Raw genomic sequence first — 17,137 nt, 5'->3', positions numbered from 1 at the left:
TGTGCGGAGAGCCAAAATCAAACATGCATTAATTCAAAAACGTTCAGAAATTAAATAAAAAAAAATAGTTTTTTTAACTGAAAGTAAGGAGCGACATTAAAACTTAAAACGAACAGAAATTACTTCGTATATGAAATGGGTTGTCCCCTCCGCAGTCCCACGCTCTTTACGCTAAAGTTTTTAGTTGTTTTAAAAAGTAGAATTGTGGCAAAGAGTCAAACTTTAGCGTAAAGAGCGAGGGACTGCGGAGGGGACAACCCATTTCATATACGGAGTAATTTCTGTTCGTTTTAAGTTTTAATGTCGCTCCTTACTTTCAGTTAAAAAAACTAGTTTTTTTTATTTAATACTTGTAAGAACGAATAGGCTACGAGCAAGACAAAGACCAAAGATTAATACGCAGTATCCTCACTCTTGCTTCCTTCTAACCAGACACCTACTCATTTTTGGCTGGCTTTGATAATCCAACTGAAGGCAGTAGGGGGTACAGAATCTTCATTTTGTTCCTGAACTGGAAATTTTTTTCAGTGTTAGAGTTTGGAAACCATTTGCCACTATGCTGGAGTATTCTGCAGTAACCAGACCTGATATTTGGTTAGAGAATTCTGGGGTTCTTAGGTTCTTGCTTCATTCTTTCCCTTTCTTCACTGGTTATGACAAAACACTGTAATAAAGCACAACTTTAAACAACAAATAATCTATACATACTGATACTCTCTCATTGGTAAGTGTAGCATATTAAATTCAAGGGTCTGAGTTCTTTTCCAAAGGAAGATGTCGGAGGGTCTCAGTAACTGTAGAGGTCACTAAAAGTTAAAAAATGTTAAAACGTTTTATTTGCTTCATTTTCCAGGCCTCACGGGTTACTAGAACATCATAGAGAAATGCTTTTGTGCCATTTTTCAAGGTTGCAGTAGCAGGCTACCAGAACATCGTAGACATATTTTTTATAGCTCATCTAAAAGGCATTGCTCATATCTACGTTTTTCTAGAAATTCCACCATTCGCAAGTTCCAAATGTTACTAAAAATGACACAATTGGTGCCATGTCTCAAGTGGAAAAGCTGGGGCTATTGGGCTAGAAGGACTTATAAAAGAGATGTTTAATGACCTTTGGAAGCTATTGCTCATATATACATCCTTTTTTAAATCAATTTTACCATTCGTAAGTGCGATATAGCACTGAAAACAAGACTTTGTATGCCACTTCCTAAGTGGAAAAGCTCTGAAGTACAAAACCAGTACTATTGTAATAGTTATGTTCCAGAACCTTTAACTGGAGGTTCAAAAGAACCCCTCCCAGTCCCCTTACTAAGTTTCATAAATCGTCTGCTCATCATTATGCCACTGAAACATCAACAGGCTACCATACTATTGTAGATAGATGTTTAATGACTCGATTAAAATCTATAGCTTATATATATTAGCTTTTCACAAATACTACCATTTGTCAGATTTCACAGATTGCAATGTTAACTAGTTTCTGGGGAGAACTTGCAACGAACTCTTTGTGATGATGAAGTAATAGCTGCAACCTAGTAAAGAGCGAACCAAAGCCCATAGTGACTAAAAGCTAAAAACGTTAAAACGGTCTTTTCCTTTTCTTTTTCCCAGGCCTTGTGGGCTACTAGAACATCATAGAGAGATGCTAAAGAGCTCATTTGAAAGTCATTTCTCATATTTACGTGATGTTTACAAATCCCGCCATTTGCAAGTGTCATATGGCACGTAAAAAGGCACTTTTTATACCGTTTTTCAATGGGTAGGGCTTCCAGGCTACCAGAACATCTTGGATAGATTTTGATAGCTCATATAAAAAATATTACTCTTGTCTGCGTTCTTCCTAGGAATTCCAACTTCTGTAAGTCAGCACTTTTGGTGTCATGTCTAAAGTGGAAAAGCTGGGGCTATTGGGCTACCAGATCTTTTTAATTGTATTGTATCAAATTAACGACGCTTCTTGACTACTAAGGTCCCTGCGTCGGCCCTGCAGTGCATTGCTGCAGCATAATTCGATCTCTTGGTCCCGTATTACCAAGCTAAGGTCAAACCCACTGCGCCACCACAGGACCCAGATCTTTTTGAAGTGATGTTTAAAGGCTCATTTGAAAATTTGTGTTCATATTTACTAGCTTTTCATCAATTCAACCATTCGTAAGTGAGATATAGCACAGAAAACCATACTTTTGGTACTACTTGTTAAGTGGAAAATCTTGGAAGTATAAAACGCCATCACTATAATAATTATGGTACAAAACCCTTAACTGGAGGTTTGCAGGAACACCTCACGCGTGTTCCTCCTCCATGTCCCCTCAATAAGCTACGCAATTAAAGTCCAATAAATAGCAATATATTAAATTACATTTTTAGAAACGTGGTTCTGTTAGGACAGCGCTGGAATTCCAATTAGATTGTCATGCGTTTGATTCCAGCTTGGATTATTTTTTCAATCATGGTTTTTCCCTTCTTATGATTACTTTTCAGATAATCCACTCTTCGGCAATTGTGATGCTCTTATCTTTTAAAGCATATCCCAGGAAGGCTCATTTTAAACCTATTACTCATATATAAGTGTTTTTTTTATCATTTTTAACATCCATAACTGCCATATAGCCCCAAAAAAACGGCAATTGATGCCACTTCTTAAGTGGAAGAGTTTGGGAGCATAAAACGGTACCATTACAATAATTATGGTCCAAATCCCTTAACTGAAGGTTTATAAGAACTCCTCACATATACTCCCCCTACAGACTATCTTAATAAGTTTGTTAAATCGTCGACTCATCTTAAAAGTAAAAGATTGTTGCGAATCACACTAACTAAAACTAAAAACTTTTCAGCCAAAAATCTACAAAAAATTAAGATTGAATGATCAAAAGTTTTGAATTGAACCTTAAAACTTCATTCTGCTATGATGTCTGTGTGCTAATCCTAACGGCGGTAATTGAGGGAAAGAGACACCCTTGGCCCCCTTAGTTTTTCGCTGCTGCCTAGGTTTTGAACACTCAAAAGTGTACTTTGTGAGAATGTGCTATCAAGTTAAATTTATAAAAAGTGATTATGTGTAAATATAAGCTTTTAAATGAGCCCTTAAACAGCTCTATTTTTCTACAGTAGCCTTTTAGTTTCTGCTAGTCAGTAGACGATTTGTAAGGCGAAGATGGTAGAGTAAACATCTTTTTGCTCATCAAAAAACACGTTCCTGAAAAACAGGTTTTGTTCTGTGAAATATAGATAACGAACTTTGTGTTTTAGATTGAAAGTTTTTCGTAGCTGTTATGGTTTTTAGTCCGGCTATTAAAAAATATTCAATTTTACAGTTATGTTTTTAAGATAATTTTAATTGTATACTGAAAGTTACTGATGTCACAGCTGGTGTAAGACTGTGAAAAGCTTTATGAATTAGTGTATTCCTGTCGGACTAAATGTTCACTTTTGACTCCTAAATCAATATTCCTGTTTTTTATACTTGACTTTTGTGTTCTCATTAAAGTGCTAGTTTTCTATAATCCTAAAAGCATAGGGAAACATAATTAGTTAGTTTATTTGTACTAATTTATTGATAAATATTAGATAGGCTTTGAAGTAATAATTTTTTCCGTTTTAAGTTTCAACTTTACTCGTTACCTCCCTCGGAAAAACTTTGTTTTTGAAAATTAATTTCATACAAGTAGAATTGCCGTTTAGAAAGATTGATCCTAATTGATTCTTTCTTCCTCTGTAATTTAATTCCAGGGAACCGTTTTGAAAACGGTCAGAATGTAAACACAACATACAGAACAACCTGAAGAGAATTGAAATTCCCTTGACGCCTCTATTTCCGTGAGCTTTTGGCAAAAGCACGATATTGGAGCCCTTAAAATATTTTTAGAAAATATTGAGGCTAGAAACAGTTTTCCTTGGGTCGGTGTCAGTCGGCGTCTTGCTGCTGTAGTGTGTAAAACGGTCGAATTTCTTCTTTGGTAAGTTTATACTTGGAAATTTCAGCTTTGTATTTGGTGTTTTATAAATTTATCAACAATTAAAAAAATAATGTTGCTAATGTGTCAGTGTTTCTGTTATGCAATTGATTGACTCAAGAAAAGAATCAACTTTGAAAAATATCAAAAATGATAAATTTCTAATCCTTACTATAGTATACCATATCAGCACAGAAAAAAGTGTTTCAGTGCCGTAATCCCAGTCGGGGAGGGCTAGCCTCCCCCAAGTGACCGAAACATTTAATTGAAAAAATACACTTTTAATATAAAAAGAACTCGCTCCCCCTTGGAAAAATCTAGCGGTGTAGCCCCTCACAATGGAATAATGTTTGCGGGCACCCTTGTTTCCATGCGTTTTAGCGTAAAAATAGCCGAACTGACGTAAAGGTGTGTTTTTTTTTTAGTTAACGCTCAATATCTATTTGTCTTGTAGAGTAACTACAATTATTTTAGATGTTTTTATGAATGTGTAACGCTAAGAGTGAATAAAGTGCCAAATCAGTAAAATCTAAGTTACATGAAAGGTAAACTTAATGAGTTTGGCTTCGACCGCCTTATCTGGTATATGTTTTTGAATGTGATACTACTAAAAATATAACTTTTCAGAAGGGATTGATAATAATGCTTTGTCGCTGGAGCCGGCACGGAACTGTATGTGTTATAGATCGATTTTTTTTTTTTTTTTTTTTTTTTCTTGTTTGTTACCCACCGGTAAAAAACGGTAAATTAGGTAAATTAGAAGATGAAAGAAGGTAAAAGGAAAGGTAAAAGAAGGTAAATTATTACCTTCTTTGGAATCAGAATGTGGATTATTCTACAAAAGTAGTTCAACTAAAAATACGACGACCAATTAATGCTGCTATTATTACACCCTTGTTATGTTAAAGTCTTCGTTATATCTTATTGTTATGGGTTGGTTAAAGACGTTTTATTACTAGACTCTAATTGTCAGTAAATTATACTGAGAAAACTGAAATGACCTTGCGCGGCCAGAATTTACGTGATTGTCTATTTTCTCCCGTAAATACCGGTTACTAGCTATTTAAACAACGAAGACTGTATCGAATACATAAGTTATATTTTACCCAGAAGTGAAACCCGTGGGAAGATCACTCAAAGTGGTGTTATTTCGTACCTATATTATTCCCCGTGGCGTAAATTAGATGGAGCGACAGGGGATTTTTTTTCCTCATTAAATTTCGAACAATACCTTTTTTGTAGATGATTTTTTAAGACAGTTTTTTTTTTAGTAATTTCATTTAAAAAAAGTTAACTTTTTCCCTCTTCCTTGAGCTTTAAAAATACATACCCCCCCATTTTTTGTGAATTTTAGCCACTCTATTTATTCTAAAGTTTGCTTTTATAGCTTTTGAAAGAATTTTTAACTTGTTTGTGATTGTAATGGTAAAAACTGGCTTGGGAGTACAAGTTGGGGATATTTTTTTTCTTTTCTTTTTTTTATATAAAAATAGAAAACAATTTGATGCTATTTAAGATTGAACCGTTAGATTTCGTTGGGGGTTTATTTCAGTAAAAATGAGACTGATCGTGACTGACGAATTTATTTTGTGGTTTGTATGCTTACTTTTAAGTCATTTTCATAGCAAGACATCATTTGTTATCGCGTCTGTTGGTTATATTTAGATCCACAAATGAGTAGATTATAAGTTAATATTACAGTTGTATATACCTATTAGGTAAATAAATGTCTCTTATAGATCGGGCGTATCTACAGAGCTTGGCAAGGGGGAGGGGAGCTAATGCCAAAATTTTGGCCTTGGAGGAGGGGTCGTGAATTTCGCACAACAAAAATGTCAGAACAACTGCACAAACAAAAGTAGCTGTACAATACAACTCCAAAAGAACAACTGCACAAGGAATTTAAAGTAGCCTAATGTGCAGTAATTGAACATCAAACTTGTCAGAAAGCAAAACAAACCATCATAAGCAAACAACATGCTAGATATTTCTGTTATGTCCACAATTTTTGTACCGGAATTCCTCTTTAGGTGGAGGGCGGAGGGGTTCCAGTTCCTAAGGCCTCCTGGCTATACGATTAAGCGAGATGTTCTCTCTTAAATCATCTTATATTTAATGCAAATGATATTTAAACAATATGGATAATCTAAATCCAGGAGAGCCTTTCCTTCACGATTGATTCCGTGATCTCCCATAAAAATGATTCATATAACAGGGGATAGAACACAACCCTGCTTACTTCTGATTTAATACAAAACCAGCTGCTAACCTCATTTCCTACCTTAACCGCAGCGGTGTTATTGTCGTATATAGCACTAATTACTTTAATGTATTTGTCTGGTGTACCATACAAAGATAAGACCTTTGCTAAAGCTCTTCTATCAACAAAATAGAACGCTTGCTCATAATCTATAAAACTGAGGATCAAAGATGTTTGACAACTCAGGCACTTCTCAATTATTAACTTAAGAGTGAAATTTTGTTTGGCACATCCTCTACCTTTTCTTAAACTACACTGTTCTTCTCTTAAAACTTTGTCAACAGCATCCCTCAGTCTAAGAAGTATCATACTTCTAATTAATTTGCTAAATACAGAGACCAGACTAATGCCTCGATAATTACCACACTCAGTCTTATCCCCTTTTTTATACAGTGGTTTAATTAAAGTCTTCCTAGAATCGTTAGGTACTTCCCCCATTGCAAACATCATATTCATAATCTTCAGTAACTTATTTCTAGCCTCGGAGCCATCATATTTAAGAAACTCATTTACCACACCATCAACACCTAGAGCCTTTTTTATTTTTTAATCCTTTTAGTACTGTCGTTAATTCTTCTTCACAAAATAAATCCTCTCTCTCATCCAAGGTACCACAATTTTTTACATTTTCCTCTATATTTTTTCCTGCATCTCTATCTCGGTTTAGTACAGTCTCGAAATGTTCCGCCCATCTCTCTTTAACTCTCTTCTTGTCAGTAATTGTGGTCCGTTCCCATCTTTAACTAGGACAAGTCTAGATTGATTACTCCCTCTCAATTCATTAACATGCCAGAATATTATTTTACTATCAAGCCGTCTATCTGCATCTTCCAGATCCTTGGCAATTTTATCTATAGCCTCCACTTCACACCTCCTTAGTTCATATTTTAATGCTTTCTCCACTTTCTTTACATTCTTTTTGCTTTCATATGATCTATAACTCAGATAATTCTTGTTCAAGCCCCTTCTCCTCTCTATTAAACATAAAGTTTTTACTAGTACTCCTAGCTGCAGTCCTAACTTTCTTCCCTATGACACCATCAGCAACTTCACAAATTGTTTTTCTAAAATTATTCCAACCATCCTCCACATTGTCAAATTTTAAACTTTCAAGTTTAGTATTCAACTGTTCCTGGAAAGTTTCTCTCAAATTCTCATCCTTGAGTCTACCAACATCATAACTTTCCGGGAGGTGGTTGCCCTTCCGAAATTTCAGCTCTAAATTAACCCTAGACACTACTAGATGGTGATCTATGCTTTTAACATCAGCAACAGTGATCCTATATACCCTAGTATCTTGTATTGACCCTGCCATTCTTCGGTTTACTATAAATAATCAATGAGGTTCACTGTCTTACTATCAAGTGAATACTATTTTAGCTTATGGGCCTTTTTATGACCAAACACTGTATTGGTTATAACTAGACTGTTATATATACAAAATTGTTCAAAAGCTGTAGCCATTACTGTTTTCTTTTCCTTCACCAAATTTACCTAGGCTAGGATACCATCTATCCCTATTTTTACCAACCTGGGCGTTAAAATCTCCTAGTTAAAACACCGTATTTCTAACTGGGAGAAATATGATGGAAATACCACCCTGTAGAAAAATAAAACTAGAACAATAAGGGCAGCTGAAGCAAAGGGCATTGGTATTAAATTCAAAATGGGTGAAAATCAACAACCTGGACTATCAAAAGAGAAGACCCCCCCCCCAAAAAAAAAAAAATTAAAGTGTTATAAATGATAACCCGTTGGAAGAAAAAGAAGCTTTGTCCCACCACCTAAACAATTAGCAAATCTACAACCTGGACCATCATGTAAGACTAGACCAATAAGGGCAGCTAAAGCAAAGGGAACTAGTAAATTGTCTGAAGTAATGAAAATCCAAAATGAAGAAGAAAGAAAAATGGGGTTAGAAGATACGCAACAACAAGAATCAAAACGTGTCAAAATTAAAAATTGATAGTGATGAGAATTAAATTGATGATTCTTTGGAACCACCTGAACTATCAAACATGGTAAGACTAAGAGAACAGCTCGAATAAATTAAATTCACAACGGGTGAAAATCAACAACCTGATTTATAAAATGGGACAAGACACAAAAAATGAAAAATGTAAGAAAGAGGAGTTTTTGTCCCACCACCTGAACAATTAACAAATCTACAACCTGGACCGTCGTGCAAATTTAGACCAATCTGGGCAGCTAAAACAAAGGGCTTTGGTAAACTGTTTAAAGTAATAAAAATCCAAAATGAAGAAGAAATAAAAATGGGTTAGAAGATAAGTGACAATAGAAACAAAACGTGACAAAATTGAAAATGATAGTTATGACAATTTGGCTTAGGATTTTGACATGGATAAGGTTATCAATGCTTACCATGCCTTTGTTAAAAAAAAATAAGTTTTGGCAATATTTATTTCATAATGGCGTTCAACGTTAAAAATTTTATAAAAGTTCCAAGCGATGAAATAGCTATAAATAACGACATTACAGTTTATAAGGACATTAGCCAAGAGCATGATACTGCATCAACCTCTGTTAAAAAACAAAGGTTCAACTTTATATACTATATATATATATATATATATATATATATATATATATATATATATATATATATATATATATATATATATATATATATATATATATATGTATATATATATATATATGTATATATATATATATATATATATATATATATATATATATATATATATATATATGTATAAATATATATATATATGTATATATATATATATATATTTATATATATGAAGTCAGAAATCAGTTTAGTGAATTTCAGAAAAATTGTAATCTGTAACGGTTTAAAGCCTCAAAAATTCACTGAGAGATGTTTTTAAAAACACATAATTCAAAAATTACACTATTCTGTTTTAAAAAAAGGTAGGCTAAAGAAACAAACGGAGACCAGTATAAAGGAAAATGGTTTTTAAGATATCCAAAATTGATACTGTATAGGTTGATGCACCATTTTATTATTTTCTGACTTTACAAAAAATTGATATTTAGTTTCCAGCCTTTTATCCATTGTATTTGGATGTCTCAAAAATCTTTTTACCTTGTAAAAAAAGTGAATTCATTCTATTTTTTGTCCTATCAGTCCCAAATAAAAAAAAAAGAATTGTGAATTCTGCATGTTTAGCAGAAAATTTTTCTTTTACGACATCGAAATTAAAGATTTTCATCAAAATGCTTCTTTTTTAAATTAGCCCGAATACTGCATTTTTTCTGCTGCTTTCAGATGTAACTTCTATAATCTTCTAATATACCGATTAGAAAAAAATCCACATTTGAAAATATCGCTAAGATAGGTTACTCCAGAAAAAAAAAAATCTAAGTTAAATCAAAAATAGCAAAGCAAGAAAAATTGCTACTGTAACGATAACCTAAATCTATAGAGTTTAAAATTTCAAGTTGTTTAATTTTATATAAAAAAAGGGGGAAATCTGTGGGGGAAGTAAATTTTAAAAATATATTTTCTTTGGCGTCCACAAAACCTACAGTGACGTGGTGCTTGTGGGTATCTGAAATATTGTAATATGCATAATATTTTCTACCTTAGAAGTTATCTTTCAATTTTTTTTACTCAATAAATATTTGTAGAGCTTTAAATTAAAATGAATTGGTTCTTTTTCTCCTTTATTTTTATTTCAAAGTGAGTTAAAACTCAAATTTTTTATACTTTTGTTGACGACATTCCGATTGGCAGGTATTTCTTGTATTCTAGGAGCCGTCAAATTTTTTTTTACAATAAACTTATTTCTTCATAGCAATTGTGACCCAAACTCTACTTGGCTTTGTTTTAGCTTTTTGTTTTCAGTTTATGCTGAAAATTAATATACTTCTTATCACAGACTGGTTTCATTCTTCGCTGTTACCGTTTTTATGCTCAGTTTCAACACGCTGTAATTTGCAAAATTCAAAGAAGGCATTTATTTTATAGAAAAAAATGCATAGAAATACTAGGAAAATCGTGTATATTGCGCGAAAAAATCACAACCACCTGTATCCTGCGAGAAATGAGTCTTAATCCATTTGCTGGTGTCCAACATCTGTTATTGCTAAGAAGAAGTAAAAGAATATATCAAATAAAAACTGAACAATTAGTTATTCATTTACGTTTTCTGGGCATGTTTTCTGGCAGTTGTTGTAAACTTTAACGCATATAAATTTGTGTTTTCGCAAGGACGCTGGTAAAGAAAATCGTCCACAATCTGCAAAATCGTTGCGTTTTTCTGCTAAACGCAGTGTTTGAGAACTGGGCGTTAGGCCTGTTGAAACAATGCAGCCTGCCTGCAGGAGAACCTGCTAAATCAAAAATATAACTGAAGAAAATAATTCAGTTCTTATCACAAAACTTTAGAAGGCTATACACAAAAATAAATTTTCGGGACCAATTCAACTTTGTTACTTAATTTTTTATTTAATTACACACTATGATAATTTAGGCTTCAAATGAGTAAATATTATACAAACTAAAAATGATAAAATATTACTTTTATATAATGCTTAAAAGAGATATACAAGAAGGTGAGGTCACGTCTACTACTTCTGCTGCTACAAACCTGTTGCAGTGTTAAGTCACATGAAACAGGCTAATTAGTGAGTTCTTACGATCCCTATCTAAAGTTCCTACTTTAGCTACCTCCAAGATACATGCAAAATTTAAGATTATTTAAATTATCATGTCTTACCTGCTTCAATATTTCCGACCACTTTTAATCCATCCTTTTAAAATCATGAAATAAGGTATAATAGCAATGTTAGTTGATTTCCAAAGCCTAGCAGTGGTTGTTGGGTTTCGAGCCTGTGACCATTGGTGACCGAGGCTGTATTTTGATTTGCTGCATCAATTAAAATATTTTTTTTGGTCTACCCTAAAGAGTGGAATTCACATCCATTTAAAATTTAGTTTGCAACAGACATTAAAGCATAGAATAGTATATTTCATAGCAATTTTTTAAATTACCTTACGAGGATTTAACTGATTTATTAAATTCATTTTTTTTAAGTTCATACTAATTTGCCTCTCATGACCCAAATCCATCAGATGCACTTCTTAATTTTATTGTCAAGGGACTTTATCGATTGGTAGCTGTTAGTCTTTTTGGGGGAATACTGCATAAAAAATAAAAGTTGATAAAAATAAAATAAAAATGTATGTCATCTAATATGATAGTTTTCTTAGAAACTGATTTTACTAAATCCATATTCAAATTTAAATATTATTCATATTGAAAACATAAGTACATACAAAAAGTACAAGATATGTCATTAAACGATTGGCCACTATTAAAACAAAAAACTGGATATGTATCTTCTTTTCAAATTCCTCGGTTGTTTATTTTGGAGACGTTGTTGATTTGGCTTCTAAACGGCTCATTTCATCTCTAAAACCTAGAGGTATAGTTGGAGGGGTATTTTTGTTATTTTTCAATTATTTTCAATGAAAGAATCAAAAAACCCATTTTTCCTTGAAAATTTACGGAAAAAGGTATTTTTTTCAAAATTTGTATGTGTATGGGGATAAACGATATTTATGGGTCATTGCCACCATGAACCCCCCCCCCCCCCCCTAACACTATTGATGTCACTGGTAATGGTCCAATATGACTCTTTATAACTTCATCAAAGAATTTTTCAATCAAGTAATCCTTTTCGGCAAGTCTCTGATTAGGGTAAGGGATTTTGACTAGGGCAGTGTAAGGAAATCTATTATGGATCAAAGATGAAAACAATGAATTACGAGGTCATTTTCTAAGTATTTATTTAATATTTGAGAAAATCATTTCTCTTCCTCAAAGATTATGTACTTGCGACCCAAATTTGGTTTTACTTGATATTCGATCGCTCTCCGGGAAAACATTTTCCAATCTATTTTAAACTCCCCCGGTCAGCATCTCATCCTATGTGATGAGTCATTATTCTTTTCAATTTAATTCTTTGCCAATGTTGCGTTCCTTAGGAATGAATTTTCTAAGGTTGTTTTCAAAGAATGCCATGAGAAGGCCTTGAGTAATTAAATAAAAGAACACGACGAAAAAAAATTACAAAAAGGGAGAAACTGTTAAGGGCGTCAGGAAAAAAAATTAGCACAAAGATCTTAGACTCCTTCCTAAAATGTAGCTGAATCTTGTTCCCTTTTTGTAGTTTATTCTTGACCATTTAATTGACTATCGCTAAGTACGACAGTTCCTAGAAGCCTTTTAAATGTAATGTGAATTTCAGGGCTTTAGTGAATTGTTTTTTGTTTTGTTTTTAACCAACAGCAAAGTCGGTTTTTCATGATATTAAATAACAAAAACAACACTTTTTTTAACCGAAAGTAAGGAGCGATATTAAAACTTAAAACGAACAGAAATTACTCCGTATACGAAAGGGGCTGTTCCCTCCTCAACGCCTCGCTCTTTACGCTAAAGTTTGACTCTTTCTCTCAACTCCACTTTTAAAACAGTAAAAAACATTAGCTTAAAGAGGGGGGCGTTGAGGAGGGAACAGCCCCTTTCATATACGGTGTAATTTCTGTTCGTTTTAAGTTTTAATGTCGCCCCTTATTTTCAGTTAAAAAACTTGTTTTTTTTTCATTTAATTTCTGAATGTTTTTGAATTAATGCATGTTTTGATTTTGGTTCTCCACATATGAATAATTAAAACGGCATTTGCATATTTATCTATTTTTTGGGCTAAATGGCTTTCTCATAGTTTTGATTGGATGATTTTGAGAAAAAAAGGAGCAGGGGTGTAGGTCTAGTTACCCTCCAATTTTTTGGTTACTTAAAAAGGCAACTAGAACTTTTAATTTTACGAACGTTTTTATTAGTAAAAATATACGTAACTTACGAAATAACTTACGTAACTAACTTCTAAATTCATATGTTTTTATTACGTACATGAGGGGGTTCGCCCCCTCGTAAATACCTCGCTCTTTACACTAAAGCTTAGATTTTGTCCCAATCCCTTAAGAATGGCCCCTGAATCACAAAGGCCGTAGAATAAATAATTGAAATTAATAAAATTACTTTAGCGTAAAGAGCGAAGGTATTAGTTGGAGGTGAACCCCTCATATCCGAAATAATTTATGTTCGTTTTAAGTTTTAATGCTGCTCCTTACTTTCAGTTGAAGAAACTTTTTCACATTTATTTTTTCATTGTTCTTTAAAAAAAATACTAAAATTTTCTGCGGCCCCTTCATTGAAATTCCCTTCCCCCATGACAAATTCCTACATGGGGAAATCCCCCCGCATTTCAGGCTCGTAACTTTTAATGGGTAAGACTAAACTTGATGAGACTTATCAAACAGTTCGTGGTAACGAACTGTAGTAAGGAGCGAACCGGCTCAATAGTAAACGAAACTCTAAAAACCGGAATTTATATGCTAAAAGATACATCAAAAGAATAGGATTTTCATGCTGATTCTAAATATATAAGTTTCATCAAATTTAGTCTTTGTCATCAAAAGTTACGAGCCTGAGAAAATTTGCCTTATTTTGGAAAATAGAGGGAAACACCCCCTAAAAGTCATATAATCTTAACGAAAATCACACCATCGTATTCGGCGTATCAGAGAACCCTATAGCAAAAAGTTCAAGTTCCTGTCTACAAAAATGTGGAATTTCGTATTTTTTGCCAGAAGACAAATCACGGGTGCGTGTTTATTTGTTTGTTTTTTTGTTGTTTTTTTCCCAGGGGTCATCGTATCGACCAAGTGGTCCTAGAATGTCACAAGAGGGCTCGTTCTAACGGAAATGAAAAGTTCTAGTGCTCTTTTTAAGTGACCAAAAAAATTGGAGGGCACCTAGGCCCCCTCCCACGCTCATTTTTTTCCCAAAGTCAACGCATCAAAATTTTTAGATAGCTATTTTGTTCCATATAGTCGAAAACCATAATAACTATGTCTTTAGGAATGACTTACTCCCCCATACTCCCTGGGGGAGGGGCTGCAAGTTACAAACTTTGACCAGTGTTTACATACAGTAATGGTTATTGGGAAGTATACAGACGTTTTCAGGGGGATTTTTTTGGTTTGGGGGGTGGGGTTGAGGGGAAGGGGCTATGTGGGAGGGTCTTTCCTTCGAGGAATATGTCATGGGGGAAGAAAAATTCAATGAAAGGCGCAGGATTTTCTAACATTACTATAAAAAAACAAAGAAAAAATAAACATGAAAACGTTTTTTCAATTGAAAGTAAGGAGTAGCATTGAAACGTAAAACGAACAGAGATTATTACGGATATGAGGGGTTCTAAAAATACTTTAGCACAAAGAGCAAGGTATTTAGGAGGAGATAAATACCTCGCTCTTTATGCTAAAGTATTTTTAGTAATTTCAACTATCTATTCTACGGCCTTTCTAATTCAGGGGTCATTCTTAAAGAATTGGGACAAAACTTACGATTTAGTGTAAAGAGCAAGGTATTGACGAGGGTACAAACCCCCTCGTATACATAATAAAAATATAAGAATATAAAAGTGTGTTACGTAAGCTGGCACGTACGCAGGGTGGGGGCTTTCGGGCCCGCCCCCCCCGAAACTTTGTGAAATGTTTAATTTCCTTATGGTTTCTTGGGATTTCTGGCAAAAGTAGGACATTTATTAAGAATCTAGATACATGTGTGAAACCTTTTTGGGGGGATTTTACAGCATGCCATTATCCGGTCAAGTCACTGCCCAATTATTAACCCATTTTCTGTCTAACGTTTTACCCTCTTTGGAGTAATTAGCAATTGTGCTGATATTTTTTTTTTTGTAAAGAGAGTTTGCTTTCCACAGCAAAATAGAATTATCCTATATATTAGGGCGTTTATCCCCTCCCCCTCTCAGGATAAAGTACAGCTTTTAAAGGATCAATTTTGGAAACTATCATTTTTCATCAAAATCTACGTTTTTGCAATAAAAGAACTACCCCCCATAGAATCCAAATTGCACTGTTAACCCTAAAATTTCCCTTTCAGTGGGATATAATAGATTAATCACTGGTTCTAAATCGCTATGAACATAACTTGAGCCCAAAACATACTGTTGAGGCTTCAGTCTTCTCCCCCCCCCCCCATCCGCTACAATACTACATGATCTGTATTTTCCGATATACCTGCTTTTTGCATCACTAAATAAAAAAGTGCTACTTTATATCTGCTGTTTCGAAGGTTTTGCCCCCCTTCCCCCGCAAAAAAATTCCTGCGTACGTGCCTGTACGTAAGTTAATTATTAAGTTACGCATATTTTTTACTAATAAAAACGTTCGTTAAAAATTAAAAGTTCTAGTTGGATTTTTAAGTAACCAAGAAATTTGAGGGCAACTAGGCCTCCTTCCCCACCCCTTATTTCTCAAAATCGTCTGATCAAAACTAAGAGAAAGCCATTTAGCCAAAAAAAAGAATTAATATACAAATTTCATTTTAATAATTTACGTGCGGAGAGTCAAAATCAAACATGCATTAATTCAAAAACGTTCAGAAATTAAATAATGAAAACTAGTTTTTTTAACTGAAAGTAAGGAGCGACATTAAAACTTAAAACGAACAGAAATTACTCCGTATATAAAATGGGTTGTCCCCTCCGCAATCCCTTGCTCTTTACGCTAAAGTTTGACTCTTTGCCACAATTCAACTTTTTAAAACAATTAAAAGCTTTAGCGTAAAGAGCGAGGGATTGCGGAGGGGACAACCCATTTTATATACGGAGTAATTTCTGTTCGTTTTAAGTTTTAATGTCGCTCCTTACTTTAAATTAAAAAACTAGTTTTTTTTTATTTAACATGTTTAAAATCAGCATTAAAATGCAATTCTTTTAATGTAACTATTGGTATCAAAATTTCAATTTTTAGTATTTAGGTTGTTATTGAGCCAAGTCGCTCCTTACTACAGTTTGTTACCACGAACTGTTTGATACATCTTTTTGTAAACATGCAGAAACAATGTTTGAGAAATTAAAGAATTTTTGTGGAAGAATCTAACTCTAATATTGTTTGGTTCTGCCAAAGCAGCCTGTAGTGTTTTGGATTATAACCACATTTTAAAAGATTGTAACTATATTCTACCTGGATTGAACTATTCTATCCAGGGATTAAATTCGTCAAAGTAATGGCAGGCCAAGCCCCCAAGCTTTGAAAAAAAAACAGAACTCAAATTTCAAAAAGGGAACTTGGCTTTTAAATGTTGTAAAAATTATATTTTCACAGTCTTTGGATGCCTTCCCTAAGAAAAACTCGAATACTACTTGTGGTACTGTAAGATGTAAGCTGACTTTTCATCAAAATCATCAATTAATGGAGTAGCTCCAAAGATCTCTGAATAAAGTATTGGTTCCTTTTAAACGTTTACTTTTTAATATTCTAAGTAATGTCATACCCTAGTATAAGTTTGAAGGGAAATTGAAAATCAAATGTACTGGAAAAAAGAAAGGAGCGAAGAAAATGTTCCCCAAGAAGTTACACATTTAAACCAAATTAAGAAAGAAACTTCACAAAAAATTGTCCTTAAAGATTTCAGTGTTGAATTGAATTGATTTTATCCCCAATTGATTTGCTTGGAATGCAACCAGTTTTTATCATATTGAATTCTTTTATTTCTTCATTTTTCTTCTTCGGTTTTTTCTTTCTTCAATTTTCTTGGTAGATGCTTCAATTTGGTATTGAAATCAACAGTAATGTTTAAAAAGTAACAGAGAATGATGGAATTATTTTATGCTCAAATATGAAAAAAATTACTAATGAAAAAAAAATACAAAAAAATGATAGTGTTCAAGTTTATCAAAATTTCGACCAATACAGTAATCTTACAAAATAAAAACTAGCGACTTGATTTTTACTCGATTTTTGTCTCATCTTATTGCCCTCTTCTCAAAAACCCTGGCTAAAATAAGAATTCTTAGAATAGATAATTAGCAATAGTCA

General features: G+C 33.4%; 1 protein-coding gene across 5 annotated transcripts in view; it reads left to right on the top strand.

Moving 5' to 3' along the window:
* The first annotated feature begins 3,808 nt into the window (after positions 1 to 3,808).
* LOC136024965 (troponin I-like) overlaps positions 3,809 to 17,137 on the top strand; it is a 51,829-nt gene continuing 38,500 nt past the window's right edge. For 3 of the 5 annotated variants that reach the window (XR_010616985.1, XR_010616986.1, XM_065700568.1), the window contains exon 1: positions 3,810 to 3,962. The gene's annotated coding sequence lies outside the window, so the exon portion shown is untranslated. Of the gene's footprint in view, positions 3,963 to 17,137 lie in introns of all 5 variants that reach the window. The other 2 variants (XM_065700569.1, XM_065700570.1) reach the window with 1 other exon arrangement.

Source organism: Artemia franciscana, chromosome 3, assembly GCF_032884065.1.
Source record: "Artemia franciscana chromosome 3, ASM3288406v1, whole genome shotgun sequence".
In the NCBI taxonomy this organism is placed as follows: domain Eukaryota; kingdom Metazoa; phylum Arthropoda; class Branchiopoda; order Anostraca; family Artemiidae; genus Artemia; species Artemia franciscana.
The sequence above is the reverse complement of the archived record's forward strand: the minus strand, read 5'-3'. Positions and strand labels throughout refer to the sequence as shown.